Raw genomic sequence first — 19530 nt, forward strand, 5'->3', positions numbered from 1 at the left:
CATTCTTTTCAAAGGGCTGAATAGGGCACCACTGTGTGCCAAGATTTGCTTAACTGATCTCCTACAGAGAAATATTCAAGGCTTTCCAGGCTTACTTCCAACAATGCTACCATAAACAGCCTTACACAGCTGTCCCTCAGTATTCACTAGGGATTGGTTCCAAGACCCCCTGAGGACACCAAAAGCCAAGGATGTTCAAGTCCCTTACATAAAATGGCATATTTGCATCCAACCCAGGCACATCCTCCTCTAAGCTTTAAACCATGTCTAGATTACTTATAATACTTAGTACAATGTAAATGCTATGTAATTAGCTGTTAAGCCATATGTTTAGGAACTAATGACAAAAAAGTCTATACCCGTTCAGTACAGAAGCAACCACTGTAGGCCTAACTATCTTTTTGTTTTTCTGAGACATAGTCTTGCTCTATCGCCCAGGCTAGAGTGTAGTGGCATAAACTGGGCTCACTGAAACCTCTGCCTCCCAGGTTCAAGGGATTCTCCCATCTCAGCCTCCTGAGTAGCTGGGATTAGAGGTGCCCGCCACCACACCCAGCTAGTGTTTTTTTGTTTTGTTTTTTGTACTTTTAGTAGAGAGGGGGTTTCACCATGTTGGCCAGGCTGGTCTTGAATTCTCGGCCTCAAGTGATCTGCCTGCCTCGGCCTCCCAAAGTGCTGGGATTACAGAAGCCATTACGCCAGGCCAAGCTTAACTACATTTTGAACAGCTAGTTGAAACTGCAGATGTGGAGCTGTGCACCCATCTCTGTGCTTATGAACTCTTACCTATGTGTACAGTCCCTTATTCACAACTTTGAAATCCAAAACAGTCTCTAAAAACTCGGATTTTTAAAAACTTTTCCAGCAACAAAACCTGAACTGAGATCAAGGTCTGATCAGAACTTATCTGAAGCTACTTAACGTCTTTATCTTCCTCCCTTCATGTGAATACTCTTACATTTCACTGCAGAAAGATGGGTGTTTGAGTAGGCGGTGCTGTCCTAGATCCTCCTGGGGCTGTCACATAATATATAATAAATGCCCGGTGTTATCTGAATTCTGAAAAAAGTCCTGAATTCCAAACCTAGCAGGCCTCAAGGAGCTTGAGATGAACCAGCGGCAAGCTTACTGTTGTGAGGCATTGCTCAACACAGGGTCTCGTATCAGCTTTGGGGGCAGTATCACCCCATTTTGCAGGAGATGAAACAAATCACTTCTTTGTGGATCTATTTCTGGGTCAAAAATGTATGTTTTTAATATTGATAGAGCGTCTCTTCCAAAATAGTTGGCAAATTACAAAGGGAAAAACAGTTATATTACATGAAGAATCCTGGCAGATGACACCTTAGCCACTTCAAGCTTGGTATCACTGATAATGAGGCACGTCGACATCACATACCCCCGATATGGTGCACTAGGAGGGCACGGCACCTCTACGGCCTCCTGCCAGCAATGCATAACCTCAATCTCATCAGAAAATTCAGAGGAAGTCAACTCGTCGGACATTCTATAACACACGTGGCCGGCATGGTTAAAAAGATAGTGCCAAAAGGTTAATCTCTTTAATTTTGATAAATTCTATGGTTAAGGGGAAACAGGGTAAAGGGTATATAGGAACTATGTGTAATATTTTCCAACCCTTCCATAAGTCTCAACTATATAAATAATTATTTGCTAGATCTTACCATATCTGAAACAGGTCCGACCTGTCAAATGCATGAGCCCCCTGAACCTTCTAGTTAAATATTAACATTTTTAAAATTTCCCTTTTTTTGCTGGGCGCAGCAGCTTACACCTATAGTCCCAGCACTTTAGGAGGCCAAGGCAGGCGAATCACGAGGTCAGGAGTTCGAGACCATCCTCACCAATGTGGTGAAACCCCATCTCTACTAAAAATACAAAAATTAGCTAGGGGTGGCGTGTACCTGTAGTCCCAGCTACTCGGGAGGCTGAGGCAGAAGAATCACTCGAACCCAGGAGGCAGAAGTCGCAGTGGGCCAAGATCGCGCCACTGCACTCCAGCCTGGGGACGACAGAGCGAGACTCCATCACCAAAAAAAAAAAAAAAAAAAAAAAAAAAAAAAAAAAAAAAATTCGTTCTTTTCATATAGGGATTTTAATCACAATCTCCTGCAGCAGGAGAATGTCTGTTTTCTGACATGATAACATAGAAAACAAACTTTTTAAGGGTCAACAATCTCAGTGATATTTTCAAACATATTAATTGTGAGCACAAATGAGTGTCTTTTCATTTCTTGGCCATCTGCATGTTCATTTTGGTGAAATGCCTTCATATTCTTTGCCCAATTTTAAACTGGGGTGTTCATCTTATTGACTTGCTAAAGCTCTTTGTCTGTTAAAGGTAAACCAATCTTTGGTCCTTCATGTGAATAATTTTTTTTTCAATTTTTCATCTATTCTTTTACTTTACAGAATGTTTGCCCAAAGTTTTTTTTTTTTTTGTTTTTTGTTTTTTTTTTTTTAAGGTTTTTTTTTTTTTTTTAAATTATACTTTAAGTTCTGCGATACATGTGTAGAACGTGCAGGTTTGTTACACAGGTATACATGTGCCATGGTGGTTTGCTGCACCCATCAACCAGTCATCTACATTAGTTATTTCTCCTAATGCTAATCCCTCCCCTAGCCTCCCACCACCTCCCCCAAAAGGCCCTGCTGTATGTTTCCCTCCCTGTGTCCATGTGTTCTCATTGTTCAGCTCCCACTTATGAGAACATGTGGTGTTTGGTTTTCTGTTCTGGTGTTAGTCTGCTGAGAATGACGGTTTCCAGCTTCATCCATGTCCCTGGCAAAGGACATGAACTCATCCTTTTTTATGGCTGCATAGTATTCCATGGTGTATATGTGCCACATTTTCTTTATCTAGTCTATCATTGATGGGCATTTGAGTAGGTTCCGAGTGTTTGCTATCGTGAACAGTGCCACAATAAACACACGTGTGCATGTGTCTTCACAGTAGAATGACTTATACTCCTTTGGGTATATACCCAGTAATGGGATTGCTGGGTCAAATGGTATTTCTAGTTCTAGATGCTTGAGGAATCACCACACTGTTTTTCACAATGGTTGAACTAACTTACACCCCCACCAACAGTGTAAAAGTGTTCCTATTTCTCCACATCCTCTCCAGTATCTGTGGTTTCTTGACTTTTTAATGAGCACCATTCTAACTGGCGTGAGATGGTATCTCATTGTGGTTTTGATTTGCATCTCTCTAATGACCACTGATGATGAATTGGCTGCATAAATGTCTTCTTTTGAGACGTCTCTGTTCATATCCTTCACCCACTTTTTGATTTTTTTTTTTCTTGTAACTAAGTTCTTTGTAGATTCTGGATATTAGCCCTTTGTCAGTTGGACAGATTACAAAAATTTTCTCCCATTCTGTAGGTTGCCTGTTCTCTCTGATGATAGTTTCTTTAGCTGTGCAGAAGCTCGTTAGCTTAATTAGATCCCATTTGCCTATTTTGGCTTTTGTTGCCATTGCTTTTAGTGTTTCAGTCATGAAGTCTTTGACCATACCCATGTACTGCCTAGGTTTTCTTCTAGGGTGTTTATGGTTTTAAGTCTTATGTTTAAGTCTTTAATCCATCTTAAGTTAATTTTTGTATAAGGTGTAAGGAAGAAGTCCAGTTTCGGTTTTCTGCATATGGCTTGCCAGTTTTCCCACCACCATTTATTAAATAGGGAATCCTTCCCCATTGCTTGTTTTTGTCAGGTTTGTCAAAGATCAGATGGTTGTAGATGTGTAGCATTCTTTCTGAGGCCTCTGTTTTGTTCCATTGGTCTATGTATCTGTTTTGGTACCAGTACCATGCTGTTTTCATTACTGTAGCCTTGTAGCATAGTTTGAAGTCAGGCAGCATGATGCCTCCAGCTTGTCTTTTTGCTTAGGATTGTCTTGACTACATGAGCTCTTTTTTGGTTCCATGGGAAATTTAAAGTAGTTTTTTTTTTTTTTTTTTTTTTTTTTAATTCTGTGAAGAAAGTCAATGGTAGCTTGATGGTGATAGCACTGAATCTATAAATTACTTTGGGCAGTATGGTCATTTTCACGATATTTATTCTTCCTATCCATGAGCATGGAATGTTTCTACATTTGTTTGTGTCCTCTCTTACTTCCTTGAGCAGTGGTTTGTAGTTCTCCTTGAATAGGTCCTTCACATCCCTTGTAAGTTGGATTCCTAGGTATTTTATTCTCCTTGTAGCAATTGTGAATGGGAGCTCACTCATGATTTGGCTGTTTGTCTATTTCAGTGTATAGGAATGCTTGTGATTTTTGCATATTGATTTTGTATCCTGAGACTTTGCTGAAGTTGCTTATCAGCTTAAGGAGATTTTAGGCTGAGATGATGGAGTTTTCTAAATATACAATCATGTCATCTGCAAACAGAGACAATATGACTTCCTCTCTTCCTATTTGAATACCTTTATTTCTTTCTCTTGCCTGACTGCCCTGGCCAGAACTTCAAATACCATGTTGAATAGGAGTGGTGAGAGAGGATATCCTTGTCTTGTGACAGTTTTCAAAGGGAATGCTTCCAGCTTTTGCCCATTCAGTATGATATTGGCTGTAGGTTTGTCATAAATAGCTCTTATTATTTTGAGATACATTTCTCAATGTATCTCTTATTATTTTGAGATACCTAGTTTATTCAGAGTTTTTAGCATGAAGGGGTGTGGAATTTTATCAAAGGCCTTTTCTGCATCTACTGAGAGAACCATGTGGTTTTGTCATTGGTTCTGTTTATGTGATGGATTATGTTTATTGATTTGCATATGTTCAACCAGTCTTGTATCCCAGGGATGAAGCTGATTTGATTGTGGTGGATAAGCTTTTTGATGTGCTGCTGGATTCAGTTTGCCAGTATTTTATCATTTCTGCATCGATGTTCATCAGGGATATTGGTCTAAAATTTTCTTTTTTTGTGTCTAGGCCAGGTTTTGGTATCAGGATGATGCTGGCCTCATAAAATGAGTTAGGGAAGAGTCCTTCTTTTTCTATTGTTTGGAATAGTTTCAGAAGGAACGGTAGCTCCTCTTTGTATCTCTGGTAGAATTCAGCTCTGATTGTGTCTGGTCCTGGGTTTTTTTTGGTTGGTAGGCTATTAATTATTGCCTCAATTTCAGAACTTGATATTGGTCTATTCAGGGATTTGACTTCTTCCTGGTTTAGTCTTGGGAGGGTGGATGTGTCCAGGAATTTATCCATTTCTTCTAGATTTTCTAGTTTATTTGCATAGGGGTGTTTACAGTATTCTCTGATTTTAGTTTGTATTTCTGTGGGATCAGTGGTGATCTCCCCTTTGTCATTTTTTATAGTGTCTATTTCAGTCTTCTCTTTTTTCTTCATTAGTTTGGCTAGCAGTCTATCTATTTTGTTAATCTTTTCAAAAAGCCAGCTCCCGGATTCAGTTTTTTTTTTTTTTTTTTTTTTTTTTTTTTTTTTTTTTTTGAAGGGTTTTTCGTGTCTCTATCTCCTTCAGTTCTGCTCTTAGTTATTTCTTGTTTTCTGCTAACTTTTGAATTTGTTTGTTCTTGCTTCTCTAGTTCTTTTAATTGGGATGTTAGGGTGTCAATTTTAGATCTTTCCCACTTTCTCCTGTGGGCATTTAGTGCTGCAAATTTCCCTCTAAACACTGCTTTCACTGTGTCCCCAAGATTCTAGTACGTTGTGCCTTTGTTCTCACTGGTTTCAAAGAACTTATTTCTGCCTTCATTTCGTTATTTACCCATTAGTCATTCAGGAGCAGGTTGTTCAGTTTCCATGTAGTTGTGTGGTTTTGAGTGAGTTTCTTAATCCTGAGTTCTAATTTGATTGCACTGTGGTCTGCGAGACTGTTTGCTATGATTTCCATTCTTTTGCATTTGCTGGGGATTGTTTTACTTCCAATTATGTAGTCAATTTTAGAATAAGATGTGGTGCTGAGAAGAATGTATACTCTGTTGATTTGGGGTGGAGAGTTTTGTAGATGTCTATTAGGTACGCTTGGTCCAGAGCTAAGTTCAAGTCCTGAATATCCTTGTTAATTTTCTGTCTCATTGATCTAATATTGACAGTGGGGAGTTAAATTCCCCCACTATTATTGTGCAAAAGTCTAAGTCTCTCTCTCTGTAGGTCTCTAAGAACTTGCTTAATGGGGCTGGGTGCAGTGGCTCACGCCTATAATCCCAGCACTTTGGGAGGCCGAGGCAGGCAGATCACGAGGTCAGGAGATAGAGACCATCCTGTCTAACATGGTGAAACCCCATCTCTGCTAAAAACACAAAAAATTAGCCAGGCGTGGTGGCAGGCACCTGTAGTCCCAGCTACTCTGGAGGCTGAGGCAGGAGAATGGTGTGAACCCAGGAGGCGGAGCTTGCAGTGAGCTGAGATCATGCCACTGCACTCCAGCCTGGGTGACAGAGTGAGACTCCATCTCAAAAGACCAAAAAAAAAACCAAAAAACTTGCTTTATGAATCTGGGTGCTCCTGTATTGGGTGCTAGCTCTTCTTGTTGCACTGATCCTTTTACCATTATGTAATGCCCTTTTTTTTTTTTTTAATCTTTGTTTAAAGTCTGTTTTTTCAGAGACTAGGATTGCAACCCCTGGCTTTTTTTATTTTGCTTTCCGTTTGCTTGGTAAATATTCTTCCAACCCTTTATTTTGAGCCTATGTGTGTCTCTGCATGTGAGATGGGTCTCCTGAATACAGCATACCGATGGGTCTTGACTCTTTATCCAATCTGTCAGTCTTTTAATTGGGGCATTTAGCCCATTTCCATTTAAGGTTAATATTGTTATGTGTGAATTTGATCCTGTCATTATGATGCTAGCCAGTTATTTTGTCCATTAGTTGATGCAGTGTCTTCATAGTGTTGATGGTCTTTACAATTTGGTATGCTTTTGCAGTGGCTAGTACTGGTTTTTCCTTTCCATATTTAGTGCTTCCTCTGGGAGCTCTTGTAAGGCAGGCCTGGTAGTGACAAAATCTCTCAGCATTTGCTTGTCTGTAAAGGATTTTACTTCTCCTTCGCTTATGAAACTTAGTTTGGCTGCACTGAAATTCTGGGTTGAAAATTCTTTCTTTAAGAATGTTGAATATTGGCCCCCACTCTCTTCTGGTTTGTAGGGTTTCTGCAGAGAGATGTGCTGTTAGTCTGATGGGCTTCCCTTTGTGGGTAACCTGACCTTTTTCTCTGGCTGCTTTTAACATTTTTTCCTTCATTTCAACCTTGGTGAATCTGACAATTATGTGTCTTCAGATTGCTCTTCTCGAGGAGTATCTTTGTGGTGTTCTCTGTACTTCCTGAATTTGAATGTTGGCCTGTCTTGCTAGGTAGAGGAATTTCTCCTGGATAATATCCTGAAGAGTGTTTTCCAACTTGATTCTATTCTCCACGTCACTTTCAGGTACACCAGTCAAATGTAGGTTTGGTCTTTTCACACAGTCCCATATTTGTTGGCGGCTTTGTTCATTCCTTTTCATTCTTTTTTCTCTAATCTTGTCTTCACGCTTTATTTCATTAAGTTGATCTTCAATCTCTGATATCGTTTCTTCCACTTGATCGATTTGGCTATTGATACTTGCGTATGCTTCACAAAGTTCTCGTGCTGTGTTTTTCAGTTCCATCAGGTCATTTGTGTTCTTCTCTAAACTGGTTATTCCAGTTAGCAATTCCTCTAAACTTTTTTCAAAGTTCTTAGCTTCTTTGCATTGGGTTAGAACATGCCCGTTTAGCTCAGAGGAGTTTGTTATTACCCACCTTCTGAAGCCTGCTTCTGTCAGTTCATCGAACTCATTCGTTATCCAGTTTTGCTCCCTTGCTGGTGAGGAGCCGTGATCCTTTGGAGGAGAAGAGGCATTCTGGTTTTTGGAATTTTCCACCTTTTTGTGCAGGTTTTTCCAAATCTTCATGGATGTATCTACCTTTGGTCTTTGATACTGGTGACCTTCGGATGGGGTTTCTGTGTGGACGTCCTTTTTGTCGATGCTTTTCCTTTCTGTTAGTTTTTCTTCCAACAGTCAGGCCCCTCTGCTGCAGGTCTGCTGGAGTTTGCTGGGGGTCCACTCCAGACCCTATTTGCCTGGGTATCACCAGCGGAGACAACAGAACAGCAAAGATTGCTGCCTGTTCCTTCCTCTGGAAGCTTTGTCGCAGAGGGGCACCCACTAGATGACAGCTGGAGCTCTTCTGTATGAGGTGAGCTGTCAACGCCTGCTAGGAGGTGTCTCCCAGTCAGGAGGCACAGGGGTCAGAGACCCACCTGAAGAGGCAGTCTGTCCCTTAGCAGACCTCGAGCACTGTGCTGGGAGATCTGCTGCTCTCTTCAGAGGTGGCAGGCGGGAACATTTAAGTCTGCTGAAGCTGTGCCCACAGCTACCCCTTCCCCCAGGTGCTCTGCCCCAGGGAGATGGGAGTTTTATCTATAACACTGGGGCTGTTGCCTTTCTTTCAGAGATGCCTTGCCCAGAGAGGAGGAATCTAGAGAGGCAGTCTGGCCACAGTGGCTTTGCTGAGCTGTGGTGGGCTCCACCCAGTTCGAACTGGCAGCTTTCTTTACACTGTGAGGAGAAAATAACCTACTCCAGGCTCAGTAACAGCAGATGCCCACCCCCCGCACCAAGCTCAAGCATCCCAGGGCAACTTCAGACTGCTTTGGTGGCAGTGAGAATTTCAACCCAGTGGATCTTAGCTTGCTGGGCTCCATGGGGGTGGGATCCAATGAGTTAGACCACTTGGCTCCCTGGCTTCAGGCCCCTTTCCAGGTAAGGGGATGGTTCTGTCTCACTGGCATTCCAGATGCCACTGGGGTATGGAGAAAAAAAAAAAAAACTCCTGCAGCTAGCTCAGTGTTTGCCCAAACGGCCGCCCACTTTTGTGCTTGAAATCCAGGGCCCTGGTGGTGTAGGCACCTGAGGGAATCTTCTGGTCTTCGGGTTGGGAAGATCGTGGGAAAAGCATAGTATCTGGGCCAGAGTGCACTGTCCCTCACGGCACAGTCCCTCACAGTTTCCCTTGGCTAGGGGAGGAGTTCCCCAAACCCTTGTGCTTACCAGATGAGGCGATGCTCCACACTGCTTCGGCTCACCCTCCGTGGGCTGCGCCCACCGTCTAACCAGTCCCAGTGCGATGAGCCAGGTACCTCAGTTGGAAATGCAGAAATCACCTGTCTTCTGTGTTGATCTCGCTGGGAGCTGCAGACCAGAGCTGTTCCTATTTGGTCATCTCGCCAGTCACTCTGTTGTTGTTTTAAATAACCTAATCTTGTCAACCTTTTATTACTTCTCGATTGTTGTTATATTTAGAAGGGCATTTCTTACTCTAAGTCTATAAACACACTTACCCACATTTTTTTCCAATGTAGTTTCATATTTACATTTAAATTGTTCATCCATTTAAAATTCCTTTTTGATGTAAAGAGTAAGGAAATATAAATACTGCAGACGTAAGGAAATACAAAGAATGCAGCTTTTCTCTTCCTGTAGTGACAAGCCAGTTCTGCCAGCAACCTTTACTGAATAATCTATTTTCACCTACTGCTTTGAACAACTATCTATTTATACCAAATTTTCTAATAATATACTTTTTTTTTTTTTTTTTTTAAGAGATGGAGTCTTGCTTTGTCACCCAGGCTGGAGTGCAGTGGTACGATCATGGCTCACTGCAGCCTCAAACTCCCGGACCCAAGCAATCCTCACACCTCAGTCTCCGAGTAGCTGGGACCATACACACACACCGCCGCACATGGCTTAACAAAATACTTTTAGATATGACCATTGCAAGGCCTTTTGTTATTCTAGTAGATGTAAGTCAGTGGGTGGGGTATATTATAAGTTTGAAAGCAGAAAATAAACTCCATTCTCACTTCAAGGGAAGTGTACAGATAATCATGTAATATTCTCTTTCCCTTAGACAGCCAATAAAAAATTTATTGAGCAGCTACCATGAGTCAGGTGCTGTATTCACATCAGGCAGCTCAGGGTGGAGTTAAGAGCACAGACTGGAATCCCACAGCCATGTCTGACCCTGGCTCTACCACTCAGGGGACACAGGACCTGCCTGTGCCTCACTGTCCTGCTCACAAGGGTTTTACGAGGATTCAGTGAGTTAAGTGAGAAGCGCTTAGAGCTACATTTGGCACATAGTAAGTGCTCAACAAATGTTGACAATTATTAGGGATGGAAAGTAGAATAACAAATCATTTCTGGATTCAATCTTTTTTCCATTTTGAGGAAATAGTGATGCATGTTTTCCTTCCATAACCATTCTACTTTATAGCAACCAGCCCTCCTCTTTCCTTCTCCTGACTCTGCCACCAACTAAAACAGCGGTACCTGCCATTACCTGGGGCTGACCTACAGATGCCACTCCAGCAGTGGACATCCCAGACCAGGACCATATTATGAAAAAGGTTTGAGGAAGCCAAACCTCAAACGGTCCTGGAAGTTGTACAATCCTGGAAGCCCCTCACTATCACCCAGTGCTTGGCTGGCACTGTCTCGTGCCAGCTGTCTAGATAGCACTCTTAGGAGAGCCCTGGGCTCCCAATGGGAGCAGGGCTGCCCTGGTAAGCAGTGACATGAGGAAGGGAGGTAACGCAATCAGCCTTCAGGCCTGCGAGGTGCTTCCTCACAGGCTTCCAGGAGTGCAGAAACCCTTGCTGCTGAAGGATGAGGGACAGATACTGGCGAGAAATGATCAAGATTGATGAAGGCTGAGGGCAGAACTCAGAGGCAGAGTTAATTTAATATTCATTTTCATTTAAGCTTCAGAATGTTTGTCTCATACTTGATTATAAGCTTCCAACATACTGAAAATGATTAACTTAAATCACCTAAACTCTGTGAGGCACCAGGCTTTCCCAAAATGAAAACAAGTGGTGTGTTTTTGCATTAAAAATCACTTGATAGGCTGGGTGCGTGCAGTGGCTCACGCCTATAATCCCAGAACTTTGGGAGGCCAAGGCAGGCAGATCACCTGAGGTCAGGAATTTGAGGCCAGCCTGGCCAGCATATCAAAACCCTGTCTCTACTAAAAATACAATTAGCCAGGCATGGTGGTATGTGCCTGTAATCCCAGCTACTTGGAGGCTGACGCAGGAGAATCGCTTGAACTTGGGAGGCAAAGTTGCTGTGAGTCGAGATTGTGCCACTGCGCTCCAGCCAGGGTGACAGAGCAAGACTCTGCCTCAAAAAAAGGAAACAACCCCCCGCCCCCCGCCAAATTATCTGGGTGTGGTGGCACACACCTGTAATCCCAGCTACTTGGGAGGCTAAGGCATGAGAATTGCTTGAACCCAGGAGACGGAGATCGCGTCACTGCACTCCAGCCTGAGCGACACAGTGAGATTTCTGTCTCAAAAAAAATAAATAAATAAAAATAAATCACTCAATAAATCAGAAAAGAAAAAACTCCATATTCTTACCTACTGGCTTAATTAAGTTAAAATTTCAACCTATTGGTTAAAATTATTATTTGCTTGTAAGACAAAATGTTTGTAATTTAACAAAGACTTCTAATCACTTTTTAAAAAAGAAACAAAAGGCATATGAAAATGTACAACATGCCAAATACACGAGCCCCTTGACCCTCCTAGTTAAATATCATGTTTAACATTTCCTTATTTTCATATAGGACTTTTAATCAGAAAAGCAAATATATAGGAGCGATCGGGTCAGATTAACATGTTTGACCAACGTCAACCAGTGCAGAAACTGGGCTTCTCCAAACACTGGTGGAGCCACACCTCTATTCCTTCTCAGAGGAATGGCCCAGCGGCTCAGCAGGAAGTTCAGAAGTCACTGCAATGAGCAAACAGACCTGAGCACACCCCAGCGCAGCCTGGAGTCCGGGAAAGAATCCGTCACCAAGTTTTCTGATGGCTTGGAAATATTCCACCCTGTCCCAAGACTGTCTAAACCAGGGGTGAGCAAACTATGGCCCACAGGCCATATCCGGGCCTGGTTTTTTTTTTTGAAGTTGTACTGTACACGGCCATAAATACTGCCTATGGCTGCTTTCTGGCTACAAAGTAGAACTGAAATAGCTGAGACAGAGACCTACCCACAGACCAACTCTGCCCATAGGGTATCATGAGGATTAAACATTTACCATCTGACCATTTAGACAAAGTTTGTCAACTCTGCCTCTAACCCATTGGGATTAAATGACCAAGGTCACTGTGTTCTACTTAAATTGCTTTAAAAACTTACTAGGAAATACACAGAATCTCTTCCTCTCACTTCCCCAAAATGAACACTAGCTTTTCTCCAATGCTAGAAGCTGACAGTGTCTAAAGACGAAAACTTTTAAAATCAATGTATAGTGGTAGGTGGTAGAAACACCAAAAAGCAAGGGAGATGAGTGAAAATGAACTAGAGAACCAAATTCTTCCTGTTTTGAAATTTTCTGAAGAAAGGCCACCCACCGTCAAGAATATATCCTGGAGCCAGTATGGTGGCTCATGTCTGTATTCAGCACTTGGGGAGGCTGAGGCATGAGGATCACTTGAGCCCAGGAATTCGAGACCAGATTGGTCAATGTTATGCAGGGACACCCTGTCTCTACAAAAAAATATTTAGAAAAGAATACATCTTGGGCCAGGCATGGTGGCTCACACCTGTAATCCCAGCACTTTGGGAGGCCAAGGCGGGCAGATCACCCGAGGTGGAGAGTTCGAGACAAGCCTGACCAACATGAAGAAACCCTGTCTCTACTAAAAATACAAAATTAGCCAGGCGTGGTGGTGCATGCCTGTAATCCCAGCTAGTTGGGAGGCTGAGGCAGGAGAATCACTTGAACCTGGGAGGCCGAGGTTTCGGTGAGCTTAGATTGTGCCATTGCACTCCAGCCTGGGCAACAAAAGCAAAACTGTCTCAAAAAACAAAAATAATACATCTTGGTAGAAGCTCAGTTTTCCCTTGAGTTCAGAAGTCACAAACTGCAGCCCAAGAGCCCGATCCTGCCAGGCATCTATTTTTGTACACTGCCCACAATTAAAAATAGTTTTTTTTTTTTTAATTGAGACGAGGGCAAGCTCTGTCACCCAGGCTGGAGTGCAGTGGCACAATTTCAGCTTACTGTAACCTTCCCCTCCTAGGTTCAAACGCCTTAACCTCCCAGGTAGCTGGGATTTGAATGCCTCAACCTCCCAGATAGCTGGGATTATAGGCATATGCCACCATGCCCAGCTAATTTTTGTATTTTCCTTTTTTTTTTTTTTTTTTAAGTAGAGATGGGGTTTCACCATGTTGGCAAGGCTGGTCTCGAACTCCTGACTTCAAGTGATGTGCCCACCTCAGCCTCCCAAAGTGCTGGGATTACAGGCGTGAGCCACCGCGCCCGGCCAGTTTTTACATTTTCAATGGTTGAAGAAAGTTAAAATATTACTATTTCATGAGAGAGTGCTTCACAGGGCTGAGAAATTCTCCACATATTCCTGGCTGACTGGAAGATTATGCGAGCATGGGGAAGACCCAAAAGAGCCCAGCAGAGCTGAAAACCAAGAAGAACTGAGAACCAGCTCAAACTTGCAGTGTTCCCCAACCCCCACACAGACCTACTGTTAGAGGGATGGAGACTGACCCAGCAGGTGACTCCTGGTTCAGTGCTCCTTGGAGAATCTGGACACCATGAAGTGGTATTAGGTGTCAGTTTAGCTACCCGTCATTTTGACTGCTTCCTTAGCGGAACTGTTGAGGCAGTATGGCTTAAGAAAAGAGCACTGATGGGGGTCAGGCCAAAGGGAGTTTTAATCCTAGCTCATTATTTGCACAAATTTTGGTGAGCTGTATAATCTGCCTCTCTGTATCTTATTCAATCCTTGTAAAAGTCCATTGAAGTAGGCTTACTACTGTCCCCATGTTCTAGGATGCAGTGATATGAGACTTTAAATCTGTAAAACCTTTTGTTGTTAGGATTAAAAATTACAGTGGCAATAAAGTACACACCACATGATAATAGCTCAACAGATTGGTTTTTTTTTTTTTTTGGTTTGGAAATAAAAGGATATCTCATGAAACATAAAAATCACATGAAATTAAAACTTCAGTATCCATAAAGTTTTATTGGAACAGAACCATGCCCATTCATTTACATATTGCCTGTGGCTATTGGGCTATAAGAGCAGAGCTGAGAAGTTGTGACAGGGACCATAGGGTCTGCAACACCTAAAATAGTATCTGGTCCTTTTCAGAAACAGGTTGCTAACTCCTGCTGTAGTCCAATGGTTCTTAAAGGGTGGTCCCCACATTAGCAGCATCAGCATTACCTTGGAATGTGTCAGAAATGCAAATTTTGTGGCCCACCCCAGACTGACCAAATCAGAGGTCTGTTTATTTTACTAATAAATGCAAACACAGGAGAGCAAAAGACCTTGAGCAAAGCTCTGTACTGAGCCAGCCTTGCATGAGTTACCTCATGAAGTAGAAACCATGCTGATGTAATCAGATCTGACAAGACACAGGCCAAAATACTTAAAATTAAGAGAAAGTATTTAAAACAGGGTTTCTACCTCTAATGTTATTAACAACAAATCCAGCCCTATGTGTATATTGGGCCTTGAGATACAATATAACTGTAACAGCAAATACATTGTTTATAAATAAGCAATAAATGCACATAAAGGAGAGTGTTAAGAACTTTTTTTATTACTGAGAAACATCAAAAAAGTTGGGAAACGATAGCAAATTACAATATAAACAACTATAATCATATTATATAGTATTCATATATGTACTTTTTTCTGTCAGACACGAATCTTCAAAATCTTAGCAAGGGGAAGTCCTATTAATAAAGCGCTTAAGGGTTTTAAAGGAAAATAAGATCAAAATGTAAAAATCTGAAAAGGCATGGACTTTTTTTTTTTTTTTTCCCTGAAAGTGTGAGAAATACCTGTGTGAAAGAAAGGAATGACTCTCTCGAGATTTAAGAAACACTTCATAAGTTTGGAGACAAGTCTCTCTTTTAACATCTCTTCATCAACAACTTGAAAAGTCCAGAAAAACACCACGATCTTTAAGAACAGTTTTTGGGGAGGAAGTGAAGTATCATTCGCCCTTTTCTAAGGTGAGAGCAAAAGCATAGTAGGACCATTCCTTCTGTTCCTTCTACTTTTTTACAAATGTTTTAAAAATTGTTTTACAAAAACAGAAGTGCTTTTAAAAAATCCCAATTACGAATGTTGTTTCTCACATTAGACCATTGAAAAAGAAATGTATCTTTTTTCACTGGGCAACTTATTTTTTTTTTCTTTTAAGAAAAAACAAGTAATAATAATGCTGCAGAATTTAAACCAGAGGCAGGGAACACCGCTCTCCCGCCCCCAGTGGCCACCCCAGGTCCTTTGAGAAATGGGGCTGGACCTCAGGGACCACGCTGCCTTCAAGTTCCCTTGCAGCAACAGTACCCATCAACTGACATCTGTCTCCTCTCAGCACACCTGCCTAAAGTGATGCTCCACCCTTCCTACTGCTCACACAGATGCATTTTCCCCAGGTTCTGCCCTCTGTACTTCCAACGCAGAAAGCCAGCTAGCACTTTCACAGGAGAAGGGTAGCAGTTCCCTCCTTCTGGGGAGGGTGGCCATATATACAAACCCAGGTAGCCCCAGGCCTGCTATGGTCTGCTGTCCTAACTGTTGTTTCTGCCCAGGCCTCAACAACAGCAGCAGCGGGTGGAATGTAAATGCAAAATCTTTTCATTTCCCATCAATAACTGAACCTAAACCAGCAATTAGGAAGCAGATGGTATCCTTGGCCCCTAATATCCAAGTCACCACAATTTCCTGGCCCCACCCTCAGCACTCCTTTCCTCTCATTTCTTTCATTTTCCTGTAAAACCAACTTAAAAAAAAAATGTGAAAATTGGATAACCTCTCCATAGGAGAACAAAATATATCTTAAAAGCTAACCTCTTTCCTTTAAACATCCTAATAATTCAATTTCTTTTTGTTCACTGACACCTTAAGAATTGAGTGGCCTAAAAACAGTAAGTCTTAGCGAGTTACTAGTTTCTATTTATAAAGAAAGTAAAAGTATTCTTTCCAATAGCATGAGCGTAGCTTCATCTTTTATAGCACAACTGGAAGAAGCTAGGATGCCTTTGGAGACCCACAAAAACTAACAAGAGATTGTCCCATGCCCACCAAAATTCAGAAATACTAAAACTGAGATTTGAGCCAACCTGATGGCCATGAGCTAAACAAAGCCACTCAAGCGCCGCTAAACACTTCATCAGGTTACTGCATATCTCACTAATCCAGTCCTAGAAATGTTCAATAATTTGCATAAGGTAGGGCCTAGGGACCCCAAATCAGACAAAGGAAACCTCAAAACCGTGAAAGTCACACAAGTTTAGTTTTGCACATCTGGCTATGGGACATCTGAAATTGTCCAGCATCATCACGATATTTCAAATATAATAATTCTTAAATTTTGCTTAAAAAATTCATCAAAATTGTTATTCACATTTTGCTTCTTAAAAGCAAGTCATTAAAAATATTGAACAGGATATGATCTTTAAAGCACGGCAAAGTTGTGTGGATCCTCCACGCTGGCAAAGGTGGAAACACAGGTATGCGGGAAAACCTCGAGCATCCGCGAGAACCGGCTGCAGCCGCGCTCCGGCCGCGCGGCGGGAAGACCCGGCGCCAAGCTCCGGGGTCACTAGCCAGGAGGCCCCGCGACAACATGGACCCCAGGGCGGCCGAAGCGCGCCTGGGGTTGGAGGGGAGGAAGAGGAGGCGGGAGCCGAGAGGCTCGCGGCTCGGCCAGCTCTCCGCGCCTCGTGCAAATCACGCCGCAGAACTGGAACTAGTACGACTTTGGGGGTGCACGCTTTTGACTTTGGATGCCGACGCGCGTGACAAAGCTCAGAACAAAAAGAAAGGCCCCGCATCGCCTGAGACTGCAGGGCAGGGAATCCTCGCGAGGCCCCTCATCGCAGGGCCAGGGGGCCGCGCGCCCGGCCTTGGGGAGCGAGCCGAGGGGCCCGGGCGGCCACGGGCTGCTCGGTGCAGGAAGGTGCGGCGCCAGCCCCGAGAGCAGCCAGCGAAGGCTGGAGCCCCGGCGCAAGCGGCAGCGAGGGTCCGGGGACCAACGCGAGGTCTCGGGGCGCGGGGCACGGGGCCGGGGCAAAGGAGGGAGGAAGCGAGGGACCCCGGTTCGGGAGGCCTGGGGCTGCGCGCCGCCCACTCACCTTTTCCGCGGCTCCGGCCGCCACTCGGCGATGCGGGGCTCCGCTACGAGGCCACCCGGGCCGCTCTCCCGCCGCTGCCGGCCTCGCGCTCCGGCCGGCTCCGCGCGGTGCGCCCCGCGCCTCAGCGTCCAGCGCCGCCGCGTCCCCGGCCTCCGCAGCTGCGAGGCCCCGCCCCCGGGCAGCGCCGGCGGCTCGAAGGGAGGAGGCGGCGCCGCGAGCGCGGAGAGGCGAGGCCGGGGCTGCCGGGGCCGCGCGGACTCCCGCCTCCACGGTGCGCGCGCCCCGGCCAGCGGCCCCCACTCGGCAGGAGCAGGAACGCCAGCGTGCGCCCCTCCCCTGGACCACCCCAGCGCCCCTTCCGACGCGGGAGACGGCTCCTGAGCAGCGGCGCGGAGCGGGGAAGCGGCGGTGGGGAAAGGGTACCTGGGGGGAACCCCATCCCACGTTCCACCCCAAGGGAATGTTCCCGAACAGCCAACCACACCCAGCGCCACACTCACGTTACCTTCTTTATAAAGTCGTCTGGGTGAAAACTGCCCAGAGAAGGAAGCGAACGAAAAACAGGTTTTTAGGGGGTTTATACTCACAAAATTGTCTTTTTTCTCCCACTAGGTATTCCCTGTTGACCATCATCTCGCTTCGGTTGTCACCGCTCAGGCCTTAGCGTTTGGTCTGTGACCCTTCCACTACTAGCAACCGAAAAAGTGAAGATTCCCGGACGCCTTCGGGTGTGATCTCCTAGCCTGGGCAGCTGCATTTAAAACAGCGCCTCAGGTGACGCTCAGGCGCACTGATGTTTGAGAAGCCCTGTGAGGCCGTACCTCCTGGAGAGAATGCCACAAAACTAATGACCTACAAGGAAACCGTGCTAGAAAATTCTAAAGCAATGGTTCTTAACTCTAGCAGCACCTGCCATCCATTAGAATTATTTGGGGGAGCTTTTAGAGCATTTAGATACCAGGGTCCCACTTCCAGAGTTCAAACTGAACTTGATATTTTTTGTTTGTTTTGAGCTTCCCAGATAATCCTAATACAGTATACGGCCAAGATTGAGAACGGTTTTCCTAGAGTCATGTCTCTTCATGTCTTCTTAGCTCTGGTGTCTGGGAAAGGAAGCTCCTTCCTCTGCGCCTCTCCCAAATCCCGACAATAAAAAAAACAAATACATGAACACCTAAAGGAATGCCCACAGCTGAAATTGATTTTAACCAGAAAAAGAGTCACCTTGAAAAAGGTGATCAAGATACCCTACTGCCACCTGAGCATGGAGCTTCTTAACTGCAGGAAACATCTTTATGAGCCAAAACCTCTTAGCTGAATTAGAAACTGACAATAGGTGACCCCTTTAGAGGAATGTTCTACTATATTCCAAAATGATATTTTTGTTATCTGCAGCTGTTATATCTGCAGGGTCAGACCAAAGCATTCAGAAGCTGAAGCTATGTCGGATGTCAGCCCTGGTTTTGCAGACTTGCATCGCTTTGCTCTGATCTTCTAGTGAGCTTAAATAACCATAATTGGGGACAGGTACAGGAAATTCCCTTTCTTGCCCATTTTAGCTCTCCTAGTATAGTTTGCATTCTTAGACTGGTGGACCGTAACTTCTATATCATTTGCCTCTAAGGAGGGTCTCCCTTAGTCTCTCATTTATCAGCAACTAATTAGTCAGTGACTCACTCAGTGATTCTTAAACACTTTATGGAGCAGGTCCATATGTCTAGGTGCTAAGGCAGCTAGCTGAATGAGCTGCATTTTAATTGAAGGTGAATTAGTCCTTTTCGTTAGATTCTTTATGACAAAAGTTGAAAATTTTAAGATGCAGTTTTATATAGGTCTATATACATAATTTACATTCCTTATAAATAACCTAATCAGTTGCCGGCCCTAAAACTTCAACTGGATGGGTTTTGATTAAACAATGTGCAAGGGGCTACAGTGGTTGGTTGAAGGAAGCATCCATGTTTGCCTGTTAAGCATCCTTTCCTTAATGTCTTAGTCCATTTTGTGTTGATATAACACAATTCCACAGACTGAGTAATTTATAAAGAAAAGAAATTTATTTCTCATAGTTCTGAAGGCTGGGGAGTCTAATATCAAGGTGCTGACATCTTGTAAGGGCCTTCTTGCTGCATCATCCTAGGGTGGAAGGCAGAAGGGCAAGAGAGTGCATGTGAAATTGAACTTGCAGCCTCAAGCCCTCTATAATTGGCATTAATTTATTTATAAGAGTGGAGCCTTTATGACCTAAACACCTCCTTTTGGGCCCCACCTCCCAACACTGTTGCACTTGAGATTCAGTTTTCAACACATGCTTTGTGGAGCACACATTC

The 19530-nt window shown here is 43.8% G+C and overlaps 1 protein-coding gene across 4 annotated transcripts in view; it reads right to left on the minus strand.

The window, feature by feature from the left end:
- The window catches only part of GOLM1 (golgi membrane protein 1), a 75130-nt gene extending 57198 nt beyond the window's left edge, over positions 1-17932 (minus strand). For 2 of the 4 annotated variants that reach the window (XM_074017755.1, XM_045373026.2), the window contains exon 1: positions 17788-17932. The gene's annotated coding sequence lies outside the window, so the exon portion shown is untranslated. Of the gene's footprint in view, positions 1-17200; positions 17363-17787 lie in introns of those variants that run through there. The other 2 variants (XM_074017754.1, XM_045373025.2) reach the window with 1 other exon arrangement.
- Positions 17933-19530: the final 1598 nt, after the last annotated feature.

This window comes from Macaca fascicularis, chromosome 15 (genome assembly GCF_037993035.2).
Source record: "Macaca fascicularis isolate 582-1 chromosome 15, T2T-MFA8v1.1".
Classification (NCBI taxonomy): Eukaryota; Metazoa; Chordata; class Mammalia; order Primates; family Cercopithecidae; genus Macaca; species Macaca fascicularis.